Raw genomic sequence first — 19,514 nt, 5'->3', positions numbered from 1 at the left:
ACAAACCTAAAGAAGTTCATCTGTGGTAAAGCTCTGTGGGCACAATTTAGCTAGGGCTTCCCCTGGCAAGACCACACATATCCTAGAAAACCTCGCAGGTTCAAATACAAGTTCTATAAGTTGTAAACGAATCAGCTGGAAATGGAAAGAAAAATGGAAAAGGGAAGAAAACTCAAACCAACAGAAAACAAAGAAATCAAAGAAAAAACAGTATTTAAGAAAATACAGGGTATAATTAAATTAAATAAGTCTAAATATACCATTAATCACAATAAATGTCCATGTGCTAAACTTGCCAGTTCAAAGACAGAGTCTCAGTTTGCATTTTAAAAAAAGTAGCTAAAAGGAAAAAGAACTGATGGACCTGGGCAACAGGGAGATGATTTCAGGGAGGAGGTGGGTATACAGGGACTAAATGGTAATGCAATAATAATAATGACAATAAATAACAATTAAAAAGTAGCTCTATATTCTATTTAGAGAAAGTGTTATGAAGGCATAAGACGACAAAAAGAGAAAAAGTTAAATGATGGAAAATACATGCCAAGCAAAGAATAAGCAGACATTGTTATAAGAAGTGATACTCACTCTGGCTGGTGTCTGGTGTGGCTCCATGGACCGAGTGCTGGCCTGTGAACTGCAGGGTTGCTGGTTCCATTCCCAATCAGGGCACATGCCTGGGTTGAGGGCCGGGTTCCAAGTTGGGGACATGCAAGAGGCAACCAATTGATGTTTCTCTCCCTCTTCCTCCTTCCCTTTCCTTCTCTCTTAAAAAATAAACAAAAAAATCTTTAAAAAAAAAAAGAAGTGATGCTGCCAGGGAAATATGAAGCAAATATTGTTATAAGAAGTGATGCTGCCGGCCTTTGAGGGACCACGGCCTCAGGGCAGGGCCCGGTGGGCAGCAGCTCAGAGAGACTAACCATCAGAACTGTCTCATCAATTCTTCTGAGTGTGCACACTTTACGGTTTGTGTTCAAGGGAGGGCATGGGATCGTTTTATTCTTTTTCCAGGGTAGTTTCTTGAGTAAATGTTTAGCTCATTAATTTTTAATCTTTAAACTTTCTGCTTTCAAATATATATATTTATGTACTGTTTTCCTCTAAGTACAGCTACATCACAAATATTTATATGAGTGTTTCTATTGCCATTTACTTCTCAATATTCTAATCTTCATTATGATTTCTTATTTTGAGAAGTGAAAATTTCCATTTCTTAATATTTGGGTGCAGTTCTTTCTCCATTTTTAATTATATTTTATGTGAGGTATGAGTTACCTATAGTAAAAAGAAGAGGCAAAGTCCCAAGTTCATGGAATTTATATTCCAGTAAGGGTGAGCTAATCAATACACAAGTTATCAGAAATAGACAATGTAATTTCCGATCATAACACATCTGTAAAGCCGAAAGAGTAAGATGTGTAGTAGATACTGTATGACAAACTAGTTTTGGAGTAAAGCAACCTCTTCTCAGTGATTCATTATAGAAACACGTGAAAGGACGGGAAAAGCTGCGTAGCCTAGCTATTGTTTTTGCACATTCCCACACTGTCCAACCAGAAGTCTGTTTATAATGTGGTTCCGGTTGCAGTGACACTACAGGTGCCCGTGCCCCTCAAAACTCAAAACCTTCAGTGCCTGCCCAGCACTACCTGCATCTGAGAGCGTTCTCTTGATCCGCAGGTGGAAGTACTAGGGATTTAAGGCCTTCATCAGTGAATCAGTTTTTATTCAGGGATCCATACATGTCCGAGGGGTTAGTGGTTAGAATTCAGAGTTCTTCAATGGGAGAGTTAATGCCCTAGCCTCCTTGCTCCTTGGGTGAAACATTTGATTGGAAAGCATGTTCTTTAAAGTATCTCTCAGTGTGGCCCCATTTCCCACAGTGGAAACCCGCTTTATTACACACATTTTCTTGACTTTCTTCCCTTTCCTGTCTCATTTCCCGGCCCTTTACTATGCTCTCAAAGTTTCAACCCAAAACAGCAATTAACAGCTTGAAAGCCTGCAGTGTCCCGAAAGGAACGGAGTTTGAGTCCCTGCAGCACTGCGCTGCCATCACAGTTTCATGACTCAGTTTTACCAAGATCAGAGGAATTTATTCGCAATCATGAAATAAAGAACTGTAGGCGAGTCGAGGAACATATTCTATCCCAACAGAGAGCACATTTATGCTCTCTCATTCCACTTTTGGAACACCAGAAACATTTCTATCTTTAAAAAAAATAAATTGCTGTCGTTTATAAGCCACTCAGTGTGTGGTGTCCTGTTATAGAAGCCTAGATGGACCAAGACAAGGGGTCAGTGGTTGGAATTCTGAGTCCATCAACTTGGAAATACAGAGAGATCATAGGAAGAAATAGATAGATAGACTTAAATATAGATCTCTATCTACAGATACACATGCAGAGTGGGCAAAAGTAGGTTTACAGTGCCACTGTGACAGTCTTTTGAGTTAATAATATCGTAATAATCATAACCTGCATGTCTTTCTCCTTATGAAAAACTGTAAACCTACTTTGTCCACCCCATATATCTTAAGTTTCAGTAACCTCTAACTGAAAATTAATATTTCTTTCAGTTGTGAATGCAAGCAACAAACCACACAGTAGAACTGGCAGTATCTGTGACTTAATAACCTGTAAAAATTGTGATTTTTTTGTATCACATTATGCTTCTTGCACATGTCTTGAAAATTATTTTCACTTATGATGACTTCAGAATTGTAGTAGTTACTATACACAAGATAGCTAGTAACGATATGTATATATTTAATATATATGATCTGTTTAAATATTTTGATAACTGTTTTTGATATATTTGTTATCCTTTGGTATTCCAATTTATTTTATGCATTGAAAAATATTTTTTCTAACATGGCACTCATAGGTTTCACCAGATTGCCCAAGGTACACAGAGTAAAAAACATTAAGAATGCCTAGAGGCTGCTGTTGCTACCCATTTCACAGTTTTGCAGAATGAGGCAGACGGCCTAGACAATTTGCCTGAGGTCAAAGAACATATAAAGAGCAGAGCTAGGACAGAAAGCCAGGTAGTATCTCCTGAGTCCATGCCCTTAACCCTGCGGCTGCCCCTCTGAGAGTCTATGACAGTTTCTCTGCCAGGAGGAGGCACCACGGTCTCCCCGACAAGCACTCTGAATGCCTGGTCGGCAGCAGCCAGGTGCGCTCAATGAAACCGCCTTTTGGCTTCTCCTTTTACCATCCTGCTAGTTCTGGCCTCTGCCTACCTCATCAAGCCTATCCACCTCCCCTCCCTTTTCTATCTCCCAGCCACACTGTTCTTTCTCCAGCTCACAGCCTTTGAACTTAGTCTTTCCTCTCCCTAAAATGTTCTCCCCCCCCCTCCTTTCACTCCCTCCTTGCCCTGTGACCTCCGTTTTTGTATGACCACCACACGGAGGGCTTCCGCGTTCAACCCATCAAGGTAAGTTCTCGTTTTTCTGTGTGTAATTACTGGGTATTGGAAATCCGTCTCCTAATCTGGCTTCTTTTTTTCACCTTCTTTAATAGAATCATTCAGTGAGCAAAATTCTTAATTTTAGTAAGTCAGGTTGGTCAGTCTTTTCCTTGACAGTTTGTACTTCTTGTTTCTTAAGAAATCATCCCCTCCCTCCAAGGTCATGGCGGTATACTTTTGGATTTCTTTCTAAAAGTTTTAAAGTTTTGGGAATTTACATTAAAGTCCTTGATGCATCTGAAATTGGTTTTGGTGAGAGTTGTGAAATAGGGGTTGTTTCTTTTTTTTCCGTATGGATCTAAAATATTTCTTAAAAATCCTTCTATTTTAGGATAGTTTGATTACAGAATATTGTGTTTCTGCAAGGTAGAAAATGAGGTCTGTAACAACCAGGGAAGACCCTGGTGCTGTGAAGGAATGCCGTGAGTTGTGGTGTAGGGCAGGGGTGCCAAACTCATTGTCACCTGGGCCACATCAGCCTCGTGGTTGCCTTCAAAGGGCCAAATGTAATTTCAACTCCTTAATAGTTAAGGAGTAGTTACAGTTATACAGTCCTAAAATTATTTCAGCCCTTTGAAGGCAACCACAAGGTTGATATGGCCCTCGGTGACAATGAGTTTGACACTCCTGGTGTAGAGGAATGAAGAAAGCACATTTCTATTTTATATTTACACTGATTAGTTTCTAAAGGAATTACAACTGACCCGTTTTAATTAAGTACTCAAATTTTAAACTCCTTAGAAAGGAAGAAATGGGATTTAGAGAATTGGCGCCAGCCCTCACTGTTTCAGATGCTACTTCTAGAAGCAGTCCTGCCTACCGCTGTGTTCAACAACTTGGTTTTTAACACTCGGAAGGGAAGCTTCTAGAAAACAAAAGATCGGGAGAAATGTGTGTGCATCCCTGCATGCACACATACCTGTCTTTGTGTGTTTGTGTTGGGATTTGTATGTTCACATATGTCTGATAAGGAGGAAATACAGATATGCAGTGTGGCATTTCATCCGGAAAGATGTCCCCTCCCCCAGTATATCACAATCACAGGTGGCAGAAAGGGAGAGTCCCAGGAACCATGCGTGCTGGATTATTGCTTTTACAAACTCTATCCGGCGAGTCACCCCAGTTACTCGTATCAGGTGTAGGGAAAGAAGGAAGCGGGCCACCGGCAGACATTTCTGCTGTGAGATCTGCAGGTACAGCCTCAACGGTCTGCATGGAATTCTCGGTACACAGGAGGACTTGTCAGGGCCTGGACTATGGACACAAAACCCCACAGGTGAATGAAAGGTCACCGCTGAGCAGCTAGAAAGACAGCTGTCTTCCAGGAGGAGTAAATGATTGCAGCTGCGACCTGCCTCCTGCAAGCTCGATAGCACGGGTATTTTATTCCCTTAACTGGGCTTTAATCTAAAATGGCACAGCAAGACTTTTTTCAAAGGAAATGGGGGGGGGGATTGGAAATCGCCCCTTCAGACGCATATACAAGGATATTATATGAAATAAAATAGGCCATTGATTCTCTAGAACCCCCTAAGAATTGTGACTGAGTCTAATTTTCAATAGTCCTGCAGGATGGTAGTTAAGAGCTCGGGTCCCAGAGCTAAACACCTAGAGTCCTAATCCTGCACCCATAATTTATTACTTGATTTCTTCTTAGCAAGTGACTTTCTCACTGTGCTTCAGTTCCTTTATAAAAATGGGAGGGGTAGTAAAAACAGAATCTGCCTCATGGAGTCCTTTTAAGGTTCAGATGAGTTAATATGTGTTAAATGCTTGATCAGAGCCTAATTGGTAATGTTACAGAATCATTAGACCCCCCCCCTCCAAAATTTCCTCCAGCATCTGTGTACCCTCAAAGCACTGGCTAGCATACCAACGTGAGTTAGTAGGAAACAAAATGCTAATGGTTTATTTTCCCCTTGTTACTTGGCCTCCAGGAGACTTGACACATTGTTTCTGTAAAATGTCCCCAAGGGAGAGTATATAGATTGTCTTATTCTTCCTAATTCTTTGACATTTCTCCCAGTGAGTATTTTGCTTCCCTACCCATCCATTTGGCCTTGTGATGTGTTTTGAATGATACATTGTGAGCAGAAGAGATATGTGAAACTTCTAAACAAAGACTGCATGGGTTATGTCATGGTGTGGTCCTCTTTTCCATCTGCCTTGAGGCCGGTTAGAGGCAGCTGCAGCAACCTGGGTCCGCTAATGACAAAGATATGAATCAGAGCCATCTCCGATCTGCAACTGACGCGAAGCCTGGGCAAGAAATAAACCTTTGTGCTGTAAGCCCCTGAGAGTGTGTGTGACTGCAGTGTGACTTCTGACCAATCCAAGGGAGATGGAGAAGAGTGTTAGTTTGGGTAAAGACAGAAATTTTCAGTGCTGGGGAGGGAGAGATTGTTTAAGACTGTAAAACAGTGTTTGTTTTTTTCAGGGACCCACAGCTACTCCTCCTATCCTGACATTTCTCTACCTGGAATAGAGGGCAGACCTGAGTAAACCAACAGCTTAACCCGTTTAAATAGGAAGAAATGTTAGCTTCTAGACTTCTCAAAGATGCTGTCAAGCACCCATTTTCAAGGGTCTTGATCCATGGCCATGGATCTAAGGCTAATGGGGTCTCCCTGAAAGATTGGGCCTGAGTAAGCCCCCACAGGACTTCAGCCTAGCCCAGGGGGATTTGGGAGCCTCAGTAATGACCGGGACTGGGTTTCTTACCACTCCAACAAGGTTAGAAGTTTGATTTAGAACAGTGAACAAATGTGATATATTGTGCATGCAGTGGTGTTGGTTATGAGTTTGTGCCTGCTAGATTTGCTTCATACCAGAGACTTCACTTCAGTTTTCGGAGATGCTTTTGAAAAACATGATTACTTTTTAAGACGTTAGAAAATATATTTCCTGGATATTGAAGCTATAAGTGAATTAGGGACCATGATGACATAGCCCCTGTGGTGATAAACTTCTAACATAGCAATTTATTACTTTTGATTAACATACAATTATTGGCTAATAATTGTATTTATTGGCTAATATCTTTGTCTCCACTTTCTTTAGAGTCTTTTGAGTTGTTGATCTATATTCGCCCAACTTTCCCAGCCTAGAGGATTGCTTTTAAACTTTTGAACTTGCATTTTATCATCCACCAGGTTCTTTTAATATTAAAATAATCCAAAATAATTCCATGAATATTTATTCGTGGAATAAATATTCCATGAATAGCATTAAACTATTTGGTGTGTATATAAAGATATTTCTGATAAAATAGGATGTTAATAGCAGAGTACCACAGCAGAGTAATCATATTGACAAGAACCAATTTCTATCAGCACAGGAATAGGCTAGTATTTTTGCCATCTTTCATTTCTCAGATCTTATTTTAAAATACCTTTTTTTGACACTGTTTCTGCTAAAAGCCATTGCATTTAGCATAAAAACCATTTTTCCAGCTTTCCTTAATAGCAAAGCTCCTTTAAATGTTTGTCTATTTTTACTGTTTCTCATTCTTTCACTACTTTCTGAACCCCACCCCCCTGAGGCTTTCTCCTGTTCCCTGATCCCACTCACACTGCTGGTCCCCGCCCTGGATAATCTACCGATAAACTCTCAGCCTTCAGCACATCTGACCGTGAACAGCACTTGACATCTGATCACTCCTCATGGGAACTCTCTTTTGTTTGACTTTTTGATAATGCATTCCCTTGGTTTTTGTGTGGTTCCTCTTTCTTCTGCATCTCTTGCCATTGGAATGCTCCAGGACTTGGTCCTTGGACGCCTTCTCTACCCTTTTAGTATTTCACCCAGTTTCATAATTTCAGATAACCTCATTATTTTAATGACTCCAATATATTTATCTTCACCATGGGTCCGGCCCCGCCCCCCTCGGATCTACACTCATATACTTAATAACCTTCTCAAGAGCTTTGAGTCTTTATACACACTCACATTTGCCCAAAGTTGGAATTCATGTGCTCACCCATAAAATTGCTATACCCATATTTTTTCCATCTCAGAAAATGGAAATGACACCTCGCCTTCTAGTTGGTCAGACCAAATATCTGAAAGTTACCTTCACGTCTCTTCTATCTCACCTAAATTCTGATGGCTTTACCTTCAAAATATAGTGAAAATTCAATTGCTTCTATTTCCCGAAGTAGTCCAGTCTACCATTGTCTTTGGCTTAGAATATGACTCCAGCCTCCTAACTGGCCTCCCTGCTTTCATATTTGCCTTCCTATAGTCCTTATGCACAAAGCAGCCAGAATTGTCCTGCTAAACTTAAAATAGATTACCTGAAACTTTCTGCTCATAATTTCATAGTGGCTCCTCATTTCTTTCAGAATTTAATTTACAGTCCTTACAATGTACTTAGAGCAAGTTCCACCTGTGTTCTCCCATCTTGCTGACTGCATCCCTAATCTTTTCACTGCTTTTTAAACTTATCAGGCACATTTCTGTCTCAGAGCCTTTCACTCACAGTTCCTGATGCCTGGGACCCTTTCCCACCAAGTATGTGCCAGGGCCACTCCACAGTTCCCTCCAGTAATTGCCCAAGTGTCTTTTTCTTGCCAATGCCCACTGGTCCCCATAAATGCAGACACCTCCATTTAAAACCGGAGCTCTTTGTGGCACTTCCGGTTTCCTTTGTCTCTTCTCTCTCTATGCAGCCAGACACTCATCCCTTTCTGACACACCGTACTATATCTTCTTTGTTATGTTTGCTTTTTGCTATTTGGGTTTCCTTACTGAAATGTGAGGGGAGGGAATTCTGTCCCTTTTCTTTGTGGAACACCTAGGGTAGTACCTGGTACCTATCAAATGCTCAGTAAATATTAGTGCAGTAGACTGGCGGATGAGTGAAGTGCATTAGGGTGCAGTAGTGGTCACAGGCTGAAGCAAAAGCCCCCATCTTTGGTTTGACTCACCTGTGCCGTAGTGAGGTGGGTCCCCAGGGTTGGGTCCAGCTCCTGAATGGTGCTGAGAGTGAACACCTCCTTAAATTCACCACCATGGCCTCCTCACTCACACCACCGAGTCCCAGCCCCAGCCGGACAGGATAGAATCGATTCCCTAACTAAAAATGTTTGAACAGATCATAAAGAAACAACAAAGTATAGCTGAGTAAATTTAAAATTGCATCCCCCATAAATCTGGGTGCATAATTTTCCCCTCTTTCAGAGAGTGCTTTACTGATTAGACAAGAACAGGGAAACAAGGAATTTTCTTCTGGGGAATGCAGGTGTCTTCAGGAAAAGAACTGTGATTATCATCTTTTTAAAAGTCCACTACAGAAAAAGTTGTGACATGGTAGATTAATTTTTGAAAAACGTTGCAATACTATCATTTATCATTTGATTCAGTTCAGTTTAGTTCAGATATTAGCACTTCCTTCTCACATACCCAAAGGTCATTTAGTTCTCTGGGAAACTCTAGACTTAAAGAGTTCACATTCAGAAGACTTCTGAGAAGCGGCTGCTGCAGGGATGTCATTCATACACTTGGAAAGCCCACGCTGAACCTCCAGCTGGCATGAACTCTTTTGTATTCAGATCGTAATATTGCTGCCTGCTTAGGTTTTGATACTGAATTCGCACAAAAAGGCCCCACAAGGATTCATTGTGTGACCTAGTCCCTCAACTGTATCTAAAATGTTGCTCTTTACTTCTTAGTACAAAGATTCCCCAGGAGCAAAGAGAGCATCCTAGGTTTTTCTTCATTCTTTCCTTGTCTCCTGCTGTACCGGCAATTTCAGCAGAGATCTGGAACCTCAGTAAATAGAGAGCTTGCTCCGTTCCCAAATTAAAAATTCTTCTGATAGCTCTCATGTGGGTGGTTTTTATCATTTTGCTTTTATTTAAGTCACAAACTGAAATTGGCATTTAAAATGCCTTAGCATGATAACCAGTATTAATTATAATGTCAATAACCTGAAAGCCAGGAGGTGGTGTGGGAGGAAGCATAGTGGTCCCTCTACAGGACACACTCATTCAAAGCCACCTGACAGGACCCTTCCCTGTGGCCATAGTTCAGCCTGTTTCAACAATGAGCAGAAGTGGACCCTTCTGACGTGCAGAGTTCTGAGCTCCTTTTTGAACCCCCGTCTCTCATTAATACAAAATTTGAGCAGCCAAACAATAAATCCTCCTCTCTGTGTATCTCTCTCTTTCTTTGTCTCTGGCTGTCTCTCTCTCCTTCAACCACACATGAAATACTTCTGTCCTTTGCACATCACAAACCAGAGATGCAGGCTCCAAAAGAGACCATGGGCTATTGGTTTTTTCCTAAGTGTCTTTTTCAAGAGGCCACCAGAAAGAAAGTTCCAGCAGGAGCATGTTTGTAGATTTCTTTTTATATCCCAAACCAGAAAAAGGAGGAGGGCACTGAGGGGTTGTAGTTTACATTTGGATTATTTATTTATACATTAAACACAGAGTCCCCAGAAAGAGTGTTGCTTTTGATGCCACAGCAGGCCAGGGCAGCCTGCTGTACCGTCCTTCTCTGCAGTTGTGGCAGCTCAGTCACCCACTTGTCGAACTAGTGGGTTGGCCTTCTGTCCAATCCCAGGCCCCAGTCAGACTCTTAATTTCTGAATTGGATGCCAATCTTACCTCTGTGCCCAAGACATGGGTCTGCAGTCAGCTTGCCTGGATACGCATCTGTTCTGCCACATGTGAACTACATGACTTCAGACACATGGCTTCATCACAAATCTCAGTGCTCTCACCTGCGAAATAGGGGTAAATGGTAGCTCTTCTCTTACATGATTTGTCTGGGGACCAAATCTGTGTAAGGAGTTTGGCTCAGTGCTTAGCATAAAGCACTCTCTAAATATAGCTATTGTCATTTTTTATTGCCACCATAGAACAGCTGCCTCACAGATAATTTTCATAGAGAAAAATGTTAAGATCTGGTATGTGCTAAGGATTTCCTGGTTTCTGTAGAGTTTGGGTTCATCCCAAAGTAGGCCCTGAAGCCAAGATTTAGGTGCAAGTGGTTTATTGGGAAGGTGATGCCAGGAAGCATGATGAGAAAGTGGGGAAGTGGGACCAGGAAGGGAGGAAAGCCAGTGAAGGGTGCGTGGCCACGTTGTGGCCACGTCGTGGCCACGTGTGGAAGCTCCGTCATGTGGACTCCTGAAAGCCAATTATTACATTGTCTGGACCATTGCAAACCAACTTTTAAGTAAAGCCATTGTTGAAAACTAAACAATATAAAATTTCTGGTGAATCAACTATGTTTTAAAAAGAACTCACTTGTAATTACTTCGTTAACATTCATGTTTTTGAGGTCATTTACTTCCATTGTATCCAGATGATGGAAATACAAGGCCATGCTCCTGCACTTCTCTTCCTTGCCCATGTTTAGTGAGGTGTCTTTGGTAGCTGGAAATTGGCCATGGGGGAGAGTGGCAAATGCTGTAAGTTGGGCTTGTTTTTTCATTTTTCACAGTTAGTTGTTAAACATTTACTAGCATTTTCTTGTTGATTTTGGGTTTACTACTGTGGATAACTGCAGTTCGGTCCAGTTGGGAACCCTCTAAGAGAACATATGAAACACATCTGATAATTCTTCCATGAGGTTTGGGAAAGTCAGACAAGGTTTGCACAGGGGGAATACCCTAGCCTGCCCTTCACGTGGCTAGGAAAAAACCACAGGCAGAGACCAGGAGCCACCAGCCCCTCAGAATCATGCCCCTGAAACACGTTTTTGTTCTCTGCTCCTCACTAAGGAATTGGAAATGAAACGATCATCGGCTGACTCAATTACTCAAGCCAGAAACGTCAGCACTTTTTTGGAGCACCCACTCCCTGTACTTCCTCTCACCAAACCCTGTGTTTCTATTGGCTATGTCTACTTCTCTCCATCCCCACTACGGCTGAGTCCGTATCCTACCTGAACTATGAGAAAAAGCTAGCTAATGGGAATCCAGACGCATTTCTCTTTCGGTACGTCTTCATATAGTAGCCAGTGTGGCATGTCTCATACCCAGACCTGATCACATCTCTCTCTACTGCTTACAACCCTTCAATGTCCAGAATTCTTATAATCTGGCGTTGCTTTTTTTTTTTTTAAGTCTCGTTTCACTCCACTCTCCCCATGACGACTAGACCGAAGTTCTTTCAGTGCCATGAGGGATTCAGGCTGTTTCCCTGATAATGTTGCACAAAGATCTCCTCTACTTCAAACATCCTCCCCTCATTCCTCACCCGGCCAACTCCTATCCATCTTTGCTTATCAGCTTAGACGACGCTTGAAATCTGGCCCCCAGATTTGAGGAGATTCTCTTCCCATGTTTTCATAGCTCCTTTACTTCCAGTTACCACTTTACTTTTCTACAACCCCTATTAGGTTATAAAACCTGGGGGAGAAGTGCTTGGGTTTGCATCACCTTGTAAAACAAGCTTCTAGCACAGTGCCTACTATGTAGTTATAGTTGGGCAAACTTTTGCGGAATGAATGAATGGTGGAAGGCCATTATCCACAACTCACGTCCCCTTTGTTTTAATCACTACCAAATCCAAGCAGTCAACAACAGAATCAAGTCAGGAGGTGCTGATTATGGAAACTGAGTTTCTGAAAGATAGTTCTAGGAAAGTATAGACTTCCGTAGCTATCATTCCTACATTTTCCCTCTGCTTAGTGGTTTTTAAATTAAAAGCAACAGTATATTTAGTTATTTGTTTGTTTATTTATTTATATTGTTTTTAGTTTGACAGGCCCAAAAAATTTTGATTAATTCATGATACTGGTATGTATTTGTGATAACATGATTTTTATCCTTGCATTTCTTTATGGTTATGATGTTTCTATTTTAACTATCACATTTTTTTGAACAATACTTTTTTTATTGTTGTTTAGGTACAGTTGCCTCCATTTTCCCCAATCCACTCTCCCTGCCCACCCTCACTCCTTACCCCCTTTGGCTTTGTCCATGGGTCCTTTACACATGTGCCTTGACAACCCTTCCCTTTTTCCCCCATTATCCCTCTCCCCCTCCCCTCTGGTTACTATCAGTTTGTTCTTTATTTCCATGTCTCTGATTATATTTTGCTTGCTTGTTTGTTTTATTGATTAGGTTCCACTTGTAGGTGAGATCATATGGTATTTGTCTTTCACTGCCTGGCTTATTTCACTCAGCATAATGCTCTCCAGTTCCATCCAAGCTGTTGCAAAGGGCAGGAGCTCTTTCTTTCTTTCTGGTGCATAGTGTTCCATTGTGTAAATGGCACACTTTTGATCCACTCATTTACTGGTGGATACTTAGGCTGTTTTCAGCACTTGGATATTGTATATTGTACCTCTATGAACATTGGGGTACATAGGTTCTTTTGAATTGGTGTATCAGGATTTTTAGGGTATAATCCCAGCAGTGGAATTGCTGGGTCAAAAGGCAGTTTCATTTTTAGTGTTTTGAGGAAATTCCATACTGTTTTCTACAGTGACTGTACCAGTCTGCATTCCTACCAACATTGCACTAGGGTTCCCTTTTCTCCACAACCTTGCCAGCATTTATTGTTTGTTGTTTGTTTATGATGGCCATTCTGACCAGTGTGAAGTGGTATCTCATTGTGGTTTTCATTTGCATGAAACAACCCTAACCCTAACCCTAACCCTAACCCTAACCCTAACCCTAACCCTAACCCTGATGGCTAGTGATGCTCAGCATTTTTTTCATATGTCTTTTGTCCTCTGTATGTTCTCCTTGGGGAAGTATCTTTTCAGGTATATTTTTAATTATATGCATAATCATTATAAATAAGAAAATTATTAATTCATTCACCCACAATGATACTTCTCTCTAGATTTGTTTCTCCATTTAATGCAGTGATCACAATATATTGTATTTTAAAAAAACAATTCATAAACAACATTTTTGTGGATGTGTCATATTTTATTATTTGTCCTGGAACCATAAGCTAAAGTCATTCATCTTTTGATTCAATTGTTTAAACTATCTCTAAGAACATTACATTTTAACCGCAATTAATATAAGCCATAATTTCCAAAGAAAACTATTCTGCAGTACATTTCTCTTAGCTGGGATATTACCCAAATAGAGCTTTCTAAAAATTTCCGATCAGAGAATCCCCTGTTACTTTTTAAGAAATCCGAGTTTTAGGTCCCACCTTTCTCGATTGCTATGAAATCCCCAAGAGGGATGAGGGATCTGTAGCGTCTTCGCTTGTCTCATAAGGAGTTAGAACAGTAGAACCCACACTAGCCTAGGAGTCACAGAGACAAGTCTAGCCCCCACTAACTCTTCCTGCACTCTGAGACTACAGGAGAGCTGCTTAATATCCCCAAGCTGAAAGCTTTTTTACCAAACATCTCTGATTCTGTTTCTTACACTGTGTACTCCACAGGAATATTGGCCGAATCAAGGCAAAAATAAATATATATGTAACTGCTTTGAAATTTGCACAGTGCTACAATGACATTGACATGATTTGTATCAGATAAAGGGCACAGACCTATCATTTCTGTTTGTATGGTTTAATCGATAGCATCACACTGTTGTTCCTTTTTCAGTTATAAAATCAAACCATTTCTAAGTGCCTTTGAGTGAAACTTTAAATCAAACAGTGGTAACAACTCAAACTCTGGACAAAGCTTTCTGTTTAGATTGAGTCTTTGTTTTCTATATTTTCTGAAAATAACATTTTGGCTAATCACTAGAATCTTTGGAAAGATTACCTCTTTAACTTAAAGACAATATTTTAAAATATTAAAAGTACTAAAAGTATTTGAGTAACTCTTACAATTTCTTGTGCTATTCATTTAATAATATACCTACACAGATTGGTAAAAAGGGCCAGTCTTCCATCTTTGTTTTTTGAATATTTACACATGAAGACTTGCTAATGGATCACAAATATTTATTCATGTTTTAATATTTACTCATGGTTTTGAGTGAGTAAAACATTAAATGTTAAATATTATATGTCCTCTAGATGGAGGGAGGGACAGAGGGAAGAGGGGAGAGAGAGAAAGTCATTGATTATTTAATGAGACCCTGCGTGGCTATCAGCTCTCACAGAGGCAGTGCGCCATGGAGAAAACATAGGATTGGGGCTCAGACAGGCAAGGTTTCAAAAGTGGAATTTGACACTGCTAAGTGCAGTCATTTCAGGCAGGAATTCTACCTACTTAAGTATCAGTTTTCTCATCTGTAAAATAGGAATACTAATAGCTTCTCATTGGTAGAGTTTCGAGAGACCGTGTAGGAAAGGCTGGCATGAAGTAGGGGTTCACAAATGTTTAGTTTACTTTCTCCTATCGCTGGAGCTAATTTTTATGTCTTCCATTTACTCTGAGTTTTCTACCTGTCACTATCCGGCAAACTTTTATTCAGTCTTGCTGGTGTGCTGACAAGATAGCTTTTTTTTCCTCTCTCACATTTCAAGCTTTTGTTTCATATCCCAGCCTATTGCTCAGGTGTGATTGCATTTCTCTTCCATTCACAGGGGAAAGGAAAGGAATTATGAAACAGGTTAAAGGATCACAAATAAAATTAAATGGCCTGCAGCATGGGTAAGACGCAAATACCAATTAATGCAGTCCGGTAGAAGTAAAAACGAGGGTGAGGCTGAGAAATCCATTTCTTTACTTCACGCACAGTGCTGTATCTGTGCAGGGTCTGCTTGGTGTGTGACGGCGTTCCAAGTGTTTTCAGTGCCGGAGCGACTTTTACTGCTCTTCCTCCGTTTCAACACAATTGTTCCTTTCCTTTTGTTTAGGTTGTTCTTTATATCTTGTGTCATTTCTTTTGCCTTCCGTCCCATATGTTATATTATTAATACTTGTCATTCTCCCAGCACCAGCATCATCGTTATTACTTCTGGGTAGCCACAGTATTTTGCTTGTGCTTCCTATTCGGTGTTTGTTTTAACCTGCCTGATCCTGGAGGACACTGTATGTTTTGTCCGAGTGGGTGTGCACTGCCTGTAGAGAGCAAGGCTCCTTCCTCACCGTGGTCCCAGAGCCTCGTCCAGTGCCTAGTGCAGAATAGACACTATTAGATACTTACTATGGGAAAAGAATGAACAAATCCCTTATTCCCGTAAAGAAAAATTTTAAGATGTCCTTGTCTGTGATTAAACTTAGCAGTTCTCCCCATGAACAGTCCCTGAGCATGCAATGTGATTAAAAGGAGATTTTCTTTATTGTCTTTCCTTTACTAAATGTTTAATGGTACATTGGCTGTTCTTTGTGCAAGGCAGTCTGTGGAGACCAAGCATTTCAGGAAAAAAAAAGTGTAGCTGAGAGATCAGGGCTCCCTCTCTTTACCCAGGCCCCCACTCACAGGGCAGAGGTTCTGCCAGGACACAGGAGGCCACTTCACCCGTAGCACGGAAGTCCCACGTCACCAGAGACAGCTCAAGTACCAGGGCCTACCGTCACTGCACAGAGCCCTGTCTGTAAAGCACAAAAATATTATTTGTGCCCCCAACTCTGAAACAGTAGCTCTGAGTTTTGCGTAAGGGGAGAGTAATGCATAAGAACAGAGAGCTCCGAAGCTTTCCTCTGAAGGTTGAAACAGAACATGGGGAAGTGCAAGCCTGAGAGCACCCTCAAAAGCAGCGGAGATTTCGGCGGCACACAGCTGAGAGGAGGCTGCCAGCTCTGTGAGGACGGCAGGAAGCCACGGGACGGCAGGAAGCCACGGGACGGCTGGGTTGTCAGAGAGAGCCGAGGAAAGCGATAGCCAGGCCCACGCGGAGGCAGAACTAACCTCGAAGACTGGTATCAGAATCTGCCCCTGCAATGGGCCCAGAGTGGAAATGGATCAGATTATTGAGCAATTTATGGCACATGCAGCGTCAAAAGCAGTAGAGCAATCAGCTGGCGATTAGTGATGCCTGATACCAGGATATCAGAGGTGTCACACTGGGGGGGGAGGGGGACAGACCTCTCTCAAGGAGTCCAGCCAAGTCACTGAAATAATGCAAATAAGAAGGACAGCCCTGGAGAGGGGGAAGGAAATTCATATCAAAAGATGCTACGCCACATTACCTAAAACGTCCATTTTCAGCAAAAAGTTTATGAGAATCAAAGAAACAGGATAAGTATATAAGAAGAGAGAAAAAAAGATTATATTTTACTCTTTGGTAATGTCTTTATTTCTTAAAGTAACTAAATGGACAAGTCCTTGTTTCCCCAAGAATTTTGTATTAGTATTATTTTAGTCATCGGGATGTGAAGGAGGGCACACAGCAGGGAAGAGTCACTGACTGGGCATTTGGAAGAAGTTATCTTTTCCAAATCAAGGACAAGAGCATGTGCTGGAAGGAACAGCCGCTGAGCTTGGGAGGTGGCTAACACTGACCACCTTTTAATCTTTAGAATGCCCTGTTAATTTGAACATGACTATTCCTCTTTTTTATGTCTCTTTGGATAGCATCCAATGAAAGTGCCGCTCACTTCTCCCCCATCCCCCAACCCGCCACGTTCCACCTGTGAGACCAAGGCTAGGGATTCGGCTCGGCAAGGGGCAAGGCCTGGGCGCTGCGCCAGTCCCTCTGTGGGGAATGGGGAAGGGGGTCAGGGCCTACCATCGGGAGGGCCCCGTGAGCGCTGCCTGGTGCACGGGGAGAGGGAGGGGTGCGAGGTGATGCTAGAGGGGGCTTTATGATGTATGTGCGGGGGCGGAGGTGGCGATAAAAGCCGGAGGTGGGCGGTCCCAGTCCACACTGAGCAGAGAGATGTTGACCTCGCTGCAGTTCCTCCTGCTCATGGGCTGGATAGTCACGGAGAACTGTGTGTCGATCTGCATCCTCCCAGATGGCACGCCGCCAGCTCACTCCCGCCCCCACTCTCTGCCCCACGGCAGTCCCTCAAATCTGCGCGGCCACCGCACCTGGCGACTCCAAGAACCCAGGCTGCTGTCCACAGCTACTCGTCCAGGTACCGCGGTCAGGCTGGGGGCTCTGGGGTGCTACCAGTCTGAGATCACCGGACCTTCACCCAACAAGGAAGAGCCCTGACCAGGCCTCCAGCCTCACAACCCGGTTCCCCCCAGGTGGGCGGAATCCCCCTGACGCCATATTCAGCAGATTGCAACTTAATTAAGCCGCCCCTTGGATGCTCCTCAAGCTTGGACCACTGCCAGACCAAAATCGGAGATCTCTACCTTGGACTTCCATTTCCACCGAGGGTGGCCGCTGACCAACAGAGTGCCCCGAACCCCTGCCCACCTCCATGTGAACTCTCCTTGGACTCAAAACCCAACCGGGGCAACCGCAGAACCAGTCATAGCTTCACGTTCCCTAGTTCACCCAGGAACCTTTAGACCAACATCTCCCCCCATGGAGGTCCCATACCACCCAGAGAAGTCGAGGATTTGACCGGACTCCAGGACGCCACTCACGCACACACTGGGAAATAACCCCCAAGGTGTCCCTGGGCATTCTCCAAGGGGCCCAGGGCAGCTCAAAAGGGGAGCTGGGCTGAAATGTGAGCCTCCTCCTGGGGCGGAGGTTACTCAGACTAGCAGGTCTTCCATCTCCGCTGCTCATGCTTAACCTCGTGATTTTTATTTTTCCTGTCATGGGAAATTATCTCACCACAAATCCTCCCTTTGACTTGAAAATAAAGGTACTGTTCATTTTTCAATGGAGGATCAACTGTTTTATTTGGCATATCTCTAGCTTTTTACAGGTGTCCTCTTCTAGCAGGGGGTCTGAAGCCATCTGAATTTGTCACCTACTAATGATTCCATGAGAGTTATGCATCTGGGTATGGCTGGGGCTTGGTGCGGTGGTTGGGGGAGGGGTGAGAAGATGGAAGGAATGAGTCCATCTCCATAAGTACAGATTTGGAGGGCTTCTGCGGCCAGCATCCAATGCCAGAATCTAAGGGGGCTGGGGTGCTTCTTTGGATCTGTCTGAAAGCATAATAACAAAGGCATAGCTGTAATAAACAAAGGCGTTGTCATATTTTCAAGGTCATGTTAATAGCCAAATAAATTCAAAATGGCATATCAGACATCTGCCCAGCTAGACTGATGATAACATCCTTTTATGTTGTAGTAAATGAAGAAAATAATAGAAACATGGAAAGAATCATCAGAGGTTAAAAAAAAACATACAAGATGAAAATCTTCTCAAGTGCAGCTGTGACAAAAAAAGACATCTTTGCAAGTCAGTCTAGAAACGGCTGTGATAATTCAGAGAAATTATTTAGTACTCCGGAAAACATTATCACGGAGTGACGGAGGGGTCTGGCAAGAGAAATTGTCAAAAGCCTGGCATCAATCATGGTTAAGTGTGCGTCTCTGCCGATTACATGTACCCTTCAGCGAGCCTGCCAGAAACAGATCTCTGACACCACTGTGACACACTGATGGGTAACTGTGAGGATGATTGATGGGGCAGCCCGCTAACATCTGGGACTAAAAGGAGCCGCTTGCCACTCCTGAGTGTTTGAAATGCAGAGTAATTCTTTGTGATCCAGGTATTAATTTCTTGAAGCTGAGTGTACACAGGGAGAAAGAGGAGACTGTGTATGTGGCTTATCCTCATCGGTTCCTAGAGAAACCAAAGGTTTGTAAGATTGGGGTCTAAAGTATCCCAAGGATCTACAAAGAAAATCCTTTAAAATTTTTCTTAAGAATTATCACTACCACATTTTGAGTGACTATGTACTTTATTATTTCAAATCTAATGCCTACCACATGAGGCAGATATTAATAAACCCATTATATAGCTGTGAAAACAGGCCTGGAGAAATTGTTACTGGCCTGAGGCTACCCAGCCTACAAGTAATAGATTGTGTGCTAGAATTCAGGGCTGTCTGACTCTTCTCCCCCCGCTCTCACACCCCCTTCTCCCAAAAGGCTGCTGACCACATAATACACACAGGGTCTGCGAAGAGATTATGCAACTGCCAGCGAAGCAGTGATATCTTAGATTCGAACTCATTGTTTAGACCGATTAGGTTTCACATAGACTTGACAACTCAAAAATAATAATTCAGCTATAATAATTCAGCTTACTGTTGACTCCAGTCTTCCTATCATGAAGCCAACCTGG

Source organism: Artibeus jamaicensis, unplaced genomic scaffold (genome assembly GCF_021234435.1).
Source record: "Artibeus jamaicensis isolate MK-2021 breed Jamaican fruit bat unplaced genomic scaffold, CSHL_Jam_final scaffold_1964, whole genome shotgun sequence".
NCBI classification, from domain to species: domain Eukaryota; kingdom Metazoa; phylum Chordata; class Mammalia; order Chiroptera; family Phyllostomidae; genus Artibeus; species Artibeus jamaicensis.
Note: the sequence above shows the minus strand (reverse complement) of the source record.